Source organism: Paramisgurnus dabryanus, chromosome 20, assembly GCF_030506205.2.
Source record: "Paramisgurnus dabryanus chromosome 20, PD_genome_1.1, whole genome shotgun sequence".
Classification (NCBI taxonomy): domain Eukaryota; kingdom Metazoa; phylum Chordata; class Actinopteri; order Cypriniformes; family Cobitidae; genus Paramisgurnus; species Paramisgurnus dabryanus.
The window spans coordinates 26,245,142-26,253,572 of record NC_133356.1 but is presented as its reverse complement, the minus strand read 5'-3'; the positions used below and the strand labels follow the sequence as shown (position 1 = coordinate 26,253,572).

General features: G+C 34.3%; 1 long non-coding RNA gene across 1 annotated transcript; it reads right to left on the bottom strand.

Moving 5' to 3' along the window:
- Positions 1–1,518: 1,518 nt before the first annotated feature.
- LOC135787649 (uncharacterized) lies at positions 1,519–3,265 on the bottom strand. Its single transcript, XR_010547149.2, has 3 exons — positions 2,729–3,265; positions 2,045–2,102; positions 1,519–1,923 (listed from the first exon to the last, which is right to left on the bottom strand). It is a non-coding gene; the product is annotated as an uncharacterized lncRNA (long non-coding RNA).
- Positions 3,266–8,431: the final 5,166 nt, after the last annotated feature.

The window sequence follows — 8,431 nt, the reverse complement described above, 5'->3', positions numbered from 1 at the left end:
CTACAAACGTCTACGCAGCGAGTGTTATTCGGCTGCGCGCTTCAGTCGAATAATAATGAGCTCTTGACGCTTGACCCGCGCTTATATAAGGACGTGTTTTGTCTGAGCCATGGTTGTGTGAACATTGTGCGTTTTCTTTATATTTAATCTGTTTTTGTAAATCTTTTTTTTTAAAGTAGTAGGCCTAATTTAAGTTAGTCTACTAGATATTCACACCCTATAAATGTAAGACGAGATCGAACTAAAAAAAAACTGACCCCTTCTTAAAACATACTGTTGGCAACATTTAGATCCATTGAAATGCATTAAATAAAGGAAAAAACTGTATTTGATTTAATCATTTGTAAAGTGTTTCTGTCGGAGCTTACTTAAAAATCTTTTTGCTTTGAAATAATTCAACAATTTATTTAAAATAATGACTTATTCTCATAAATGTTGTGAAATAATAATTTAACAACCCTTATTTTGTATGGACAACAATCTATATAGACTATATAAAAAGTAATTTTGAAGGGCAGGTGACGTATCTGCACTGTCAACTCCGTGTAAATATCAAGTTGTAAAATATGTAATAGGACATTGCTTTTAAACATAGGATGTAAACTACCAACATGGTTGGACTGACACCTACTATATCGGCGTGCATGTATGTAAATGTGGTACTTTGTAGAAAAAAATATAATATTCTGCGAGATTCTTATAAATGACACTTTTTATTAAATACAACACATTGGCACTGGTTACATAAAAAACATGCCACTCACAGACTACATTTTCACAATTAATACATTTAGAAAAATTATATCCCAGGAGAAAAAGAAATATATTTTAATAGTATTTTTTGGAACATACTTAATATATTTAAAAGCTACTATAATAAATGCATATTAAATGTATTATATTGAACCCACTTCAAATATATTAAATGCATTTCAAGATATATTTAAAGTCAATTTTAATCTATTTGCATTATATTTAATATATTGAAATTGTGTTAAATTGGAACAACTTCAAATATATTTAGTGCAATTTAAGTGTACTTCTTTAAAATTCATTTGAAATGCACTTCTCACACACTTCAAAATACAGTTAGAATACATTTAAAGCTTAATTTAACTGTGCTTTAAGAACACTTTAATAGTACTTCAGCATATTAGAAATATACTAGCATTACATTAATAGAAATGTATTAGCATTACACTTCTATTTTATTATAAAGCTGTTTTTAATATTTAAAATGTTATATTAAAATCATTAAATATTAAGACACATACACAGATTTTGAATACAGAACAATTTAATATACTTCATATTGTGTTGTGTACATTACAAAAATACCTAAAGTAAATTAATCAAGCACAGAGACATACATAATCTCTTGACCAAAGAGAAACATATAAAACAAATATCAGAGAAATGCAATTACAGAGCTACTTCTATCAAATTGTACAACATTAACATTAAATGTATTAATGAAAAGTACACTATGAATATGCAATCACTAAATATTCATAAGCAATGAAAAAAATTTTTTTAAGTGCAATTTAAAGACGGAGTGCACAATGTTTGAAAAACGCTTTGGAAAAGGAAATTGGGCCGACTACCAAAACACACTTGTAGCCAACCAGCAGTAAGGGGCGTGTCTACTAACCGACATCCTTGCCGGGGTTGCGTATGTGTGTGGTGGCTCTATCAAAAGAAGGTCCAGATTCTATTGGGGTAGAGGCATGTTTGTTTAGGTAATTTCAAATGTTAACATTGGCTTTCAAAAATAGTGCACTCCGCCTTTAACCAACTTAAGATAAACCTATAAAAAGCTGAACTAAAACACAAAACAGTTTAGATGTCACATGTTTAAGTGGAGGTTCACTTCTTCTTGCAATTCAGACACCGTAGTAATTGAAGACTGCTTTATCACACGGTCTGTGAAAAGGAAACAGAATATACCAATTAACCAATAATGAATGAACATTTGGCTATCCATGTTTAAAATAAATTGGCATAGATATGCATGTATGGAAGTTTTGTTAACTTCTCAGTTTACCTTTTAAAGCTTTGACTGTGTCCTCATCAAGCGTGTCAGTTTTATCTGTCAGAGCACTCTACAAGTGGGAATGAAGATAGGATTAGAACACGCTCATGAAATAAAGCAACCTGTGTGTATTACAGGATATGTTTTACATTGACAATTGTGTTTTATTTGAACTTAGATCATTTTCCATTGTTTGTCTATTGTGGTCTTGCAAACTTAAGGTTCACCTCTGTTTAAGGAGATTTAAGGAAATCAGAAATGATGCCAAACAGGGCTCCAGACTGCTATCAAATGGTGGCATTTTGCCACCTAAATTTGAGAGTGTGCCACTGAATTTTACATCCGGTCGCACATGTGCGACCAGCAAATTTGAACTTTTTTTGTGATATGACACTGAATTTGAAACAGCACATTGTACTTTCTGAATCTATAATTAAAGTATTTATTAGTAATACAGTCTAAATTAGTAGACATGTGAATATTTGGTTAGCATGTTGTTTTACCGTGTGTGCCCCTAAATTTTCTGGTTGCGCCCCTAAAATTTTCAGTTGGGGGCCACTGTGCTCCTAGTAAAAAAAGTTAGTCTGGTGCCCTGCCAAATGGTATATGCAAGGATGACTAGGCCAAGTCCCTTACAGCTTTACAATTAAAAAACGTTTTTTACAAGAATAATTCAAAAGGACAGAAATTAGCCACCTGGAATGGATGTGTTGCAAACGTTTTTCTTCCGAATCACTCCACATTTGCCCCGATTCAAAAATGTCAATAGCAGTTGATCTGAAAAACAACAGGCAGGTAAATGATGATTAATGATTTGTTTTCGTTTTAAGATTTACTTACCCCGAGTACAATATATTAAGACAATATAATATAATCAAACCCAGCCTCGGCAGTTTTACAATCTCTCATAAAAGTATCCCTTCTTACAATGGCATTTTTGTGTCCATATGTAATTAGAAATACATTTAAAAATATACAAAAAGACAATAAGGTTGTCAAGATTGAACTGATATAAACATTAGCCATTGAACATTACTGGAGTTATAATAACCATATGGTCATATCATGGTATTTTCAGGTAAGACAGCTCAAACATTCATTTTAAACTAACGTTAGCGTTGCAAGAGAAACATTAGAAAAACTTAAACGTGAAAACAAATAGCAACAACAAACTTAACACCAAGAATAAGTCTTTCTATGCGCTGTATCTTCATTTGTTCCTGTCTACTTGGGATCTGGTTGGTCATATTTATGTCGCTATGCTAAAAAAAATGAAAGGTTTTAATGATTTCTGAAATGCTTAAGAGAAATGCCTAACGTTAGTCAGAAAATAAAGATGTTCCAATTACCACACGCAACACAGACATAACGTTACATAAAGAAGCTGGTTTAAATGTAATGTAATGTTTTACTTATTTAACAGTTAACTAAATAAAGAAATGTGAAAATCTGTCATCACTTACCCTCGTGTTGTCTCGTTCATCTCCAAACAAAAAGCGAAATACGTTTTCCCTCAACGTCAGATCCACTAAAACTGCTCATATTTTAAATCGAGTTGTTTTATCTTAGTCCTCTGGTGAAATATGATCGCCGATTAATTAAATAAATACGTTTAATGCAGAGTCGCCATCTAATTTAACAGTTTATACGTTTAATGCAAGCAACCGCATGCACCTCGTGAACAACTGAACTGAACTGAACAAGTTTCAAATAGCACCGTGAGGTGTTACTATGACAACAACCAATCAGGTTTAGTCAAGTGTGTCACGTGTGTTGTTTGAAAATAACACTAGCAAACGTAAGATTTTAAGCAAATCTTTCGAAAAAATAGTTTATTACGCAATCGGAATGATATAATGTTGAAATGCTTGAGAAAAGTTCAATGTTAGCTTATTACAATTAATGAATCATGTTTTGAAAAAAGTATGTTTTATCCAAATATACTAAAACTTCACTAGAAGTACATTTGTGTTTAGCATATTTCTTAAAAGTGTAATTATGCATATATTTATTACCAATGTACTTCTAGTACACTTAATACAAATACATTAAAAATATTCTTAAGTTTAGCATATTTCTTTAAAATGTAATTAAGTGTATATTTATTACCAATGTACTTCTAGTACACTTAATATAAATACATTAAAAATATTCTTAAGTTTAGCATATTTCTTAAAAATGTAATTAAGTATATATTTATTACCAATGTACTTCTAGTACACTTAATATAAATACATTTAAAATATTCTTAAGTGTAGCATATTTCTTAAAAATGTACTTAAGTATATATTTATTACAAGTGTACTTCTAGTATACTTTTAAAAAATATGTTTAAATGCAATTTAACGTATTTTTAATACACTTCAAATAAGTATGTTGGAAATACAAATGTATTATAAACATACTATTTGTATTTTAAGTATATTTTTAATACATTAAAGGAACAGTATGTAGGATTGTGGCCAAAACTGGTATTGCAATCACAAAACTTGTGGCTAAAACTGGTACTGCAATCACACAGCTGTGGCCAATACACAAAATGACAACATAAACATCAGTTGAGGGCTGCAACTCCACTTTTTAAATGACAATATCCTGGCCAGACCACTGTTGTCAGTGATATAATTATTTGAAATGAAAATGATTTCTTAATGTCTAGTGACATATCAGGGCCATTTTATGATTAATTGATATAAATTTCTTACATACTGTTCCTTTAAATACTACGTCTTTTTGACCTGGGATTAAAAACTAACAGTATTATACAATATACATTATAGCTCAGACAAATGCTGTGCTTTATTAAATATATAAAATATTTGCCTTCCCATTTAAAATATTTACATTTTTAATACTTAAATTGTTAATTATGATCATACAATCCCTTGTTGAACGATCATCATGTCCTATTTAGCTCTCGATGCATTCACACATTCGGTTACCTGAAACACCAGACAGTCAAAAAAGACACATAAAATCATTGTGTCACAATTAAATGAACATTTCAGCAGCACGCGTAAGTTACTCTCGGATCTGTAATGATCGATCGGTGACTATCAGTGTCACATGCCTCAATCCAACAGACCTAAGTTTTACTGACATGTGTCAGTAGACAAGCCACTAAACGGAGTGGTATGAGCCACTGGACATCGGAAGTGCCACTCGACGTACCACTAAAGAGTGGCATGAGCCACTGGACACCGGACATGCCACTCGACGAGCCACTAAACGGAGTGGCATGAGCCACTGGACACCGGAAGTGCCACTCGACGAGCCACTGGTACGAGCCAATTGAAACCGGAAGTGCCACAAAATGTAGTGGCACGTGCCACTGGCTTCTGTGCGTAAGATGCCATGCCACTTAATGTTAAAACCCCTTCTCCAATAGGCTTCAATCGCGGAGTAAACAGGAGTTTCCCCCCTAGCGTCAGCTAACTGACACAATGCTTCGTTCCCGTTATTTCAGGGAACCGGGGTTACGTGAGTAACCTAAGCGTTTTTCTCAATTGCTAAAACACTAAAACCCATTGGCTGAACAAAGTTCTCAGTTGCCTGAACTCATTTATCTAATTGTGCAGTCTGTTGTCAATACCTTAAACCATTTCACATCATAAAACACAATTTGCAGATCTCACTTAGATGTTTTAGCAAAACTCCAAACACAAACTCATTCTCAAAACACATTCTGCACTCAAATGCACATGTCATGCATACTGCTAAACACAAGCGCCAACAATCAATTACAAATGTCATCACAGATGTCATTGATTAAACACAACCACTCAAAATTGATTTAACGTGTCTCAAATGATGTGACACAACCAATATAAGCCAGTGCACTGTTGTATACAGAAGTACAGTTCATTTTAGGCTGTATACTGAACAATGAACAAATTGTATGGCCCTGAACATTGTGCTTTCCTTTTGTTACAGTACTGACTGCTTTACAGTTTTACAGTATCACAGAAACAAATGACAAGTTTGGGAGATGCAGGGTACAGTACTGTAAATATAGGTGTAAAAATCCTTAGATCATCTCTCAAAAGTAAATTTTTTCATCAGTGAACATGTCAATCCCATCAAAATGGCAAATTGTTCATGAACAAGACAGTCAAAATGTTGCCATGTTGTCAATACCAAGTGTACACAATTATATGTGTCAGTATTTTTTGATGTAAACTGTGGATGAATTTACATTTTCACCTTTTTTTCTGTAAACAAATTACACAAATTGTGATTTTGAAAAAAATTACAGTACAAATAAAAAATTACAAAAAAATCAGGATTCACTTGACAGGAATTTATCTATTCAGTTCACATTTACAAAAAACCCATAGAAAACATGCTTCATGATTATAGTAACAGATTATGACACATATGGTCAACAATTTTGCATGACATTCCTTGCACAATGAACTAATTCCTAAATGTTTTGAGGTGTAAGACTATTCAACAGAAACCAGTATAATGTATTTTTATGAAAATTACAGTTTTTTTGAATTGCTAAAACACATTTTTTGAAACCATCACTCATTTTCTCAAAACCTTAAACACAAATCCCAATTTTAAACAAAATTCACAGAACCCCTGACTCTTCTAGCAAAATCAAACAATACCTTCAAAACCATTTCACTTGTACTCAAAATCAAACTAAGCTTTCAAATCATACACACATAAGTCTATAATATAAAACACTACAAGCATCCATTAGACACTACCTTAAAAAATGGAAAACGCAACATCCAGGAGATCTGCTTACAGAAAAATACATGTTTATTGTACATAACAACACACTTGACAAATACTGTTAAAAATCTCCATTACTGTAATCACAAGTTTAGTTCAGTGAATATAGCGAATACTTTACTGTAAGTACTGCAAGTAAAAGTAAGTTTTCAATATTACAGTAAGCAGCACTTGCATTTTGTAAAAAGTCAGCAATCCAACTGCAAATTTTGCCAATTGCATTGTCTCTGGTGTCCTTTTCTTCCTCATACTCTTCATCTGCCTCTCAGACTGTTTCCAATCCACATAATAGGTAAAAAATACCATTAGATAAAAGTGTGTAGAATTTTGAGTTGTTGTGTTTACTCGATGATAACGGTGTTTTAGTTGTGTTCAACTTTTGCCTGCCTGTGTTTAGTATTTATAAAACAAGTGCATTGCAGTGTGAAATGTGTGTTTTAGTGAGAAGTTTGTGTTTAGAATTTTGCAAAAAGAGTGCATGATTTGACAAATGGGTTTAGGCCACTATGAATTTGGTTCAGAGATTGGGGTTTAGTGTTTTAGCAATTCAGAAAAACTGTAAATTGAAATTGCAAACATCAGACATTTTTACATAATCATCTGCTTGATTGTATCAAAGCCTTTGCAATTTGTCCAAAGCAATGAGAGTTACACTGGAAAAATTTACTCTATATGTTTGAACAATGTGTTTTCTATTTTTTGGTGTAGTGTTTACTCACTGTTTGATAGTGTATATAATTTCGATCACTTTGTTTATGGATTGAGAGCAGTGTTTGGTTTTGAAGACAGGTAAAACGTCTCGGGTTACGTATGTAACCCTTGTTCCCTGAGAAGGGAACGAGACGCTGCGTCGCCATAGAGACGCTTTGGGAACGCCTACAGCGTGACGGCGTCTGAGTATGTATATCAAATCCGACCAATGGTTGGGCGTGACGTCATAGACGGAAGCCAGAGAGCATAAATACGGCAGAAAGGAATGCCCACTTTATCTCGCATAAGCCGAAGCGGGTATTCAGGCACGCCGGCAGTATGGCCAGGAAGACGCAGCGTCTCGTTCCCTTCTCAGGGAACAAGGGTTACATACGTAACCCGAGACATTCCCTTTCGAGGGAACTCGCGCTGCGTCGCCATAGAGACGCTTTGGGAATGCTATACCCAATCCGCCAGACTACAAGTGCCTGTCTGTGTGTAGAAAGCACAACTGAGACCAAAGCACAACTAAGACCAAAGCACACGATCACCAGGAATAGAGTTGAGATCCAACTCAAAAATGTACAAAAGTGAGCGGTGAGGACCTGCCTGCCGCATCACAGATATCCTGGATTGAGGCCCCTGCCCACAGGGCCCTATATGCTGCCATACCTTAAGTTGAATGCGCTCTGACGGTTAAAGTAAAGGGCTGTCAAGAGGCTTTATAAGCACATGGGATAGCCTCGGCTATCCATCTTCCTAAAAGCTGCTTGGTGGCCGGGAACTCAGTCCGGGCCGAACCGAAGCATTAAAATTAAAACTGCTCTGTTCACCGCCCTCTGGCTAAATCCTTAAAAGGTGGAGGGCTGAAAGCCTGCAATATTATGGGGCATGCAATATTATTCAGAACCTTAGACCCGTAATCCGACCTAGGGTAGAAAGCCTTCACCATGTCTGGAGCGA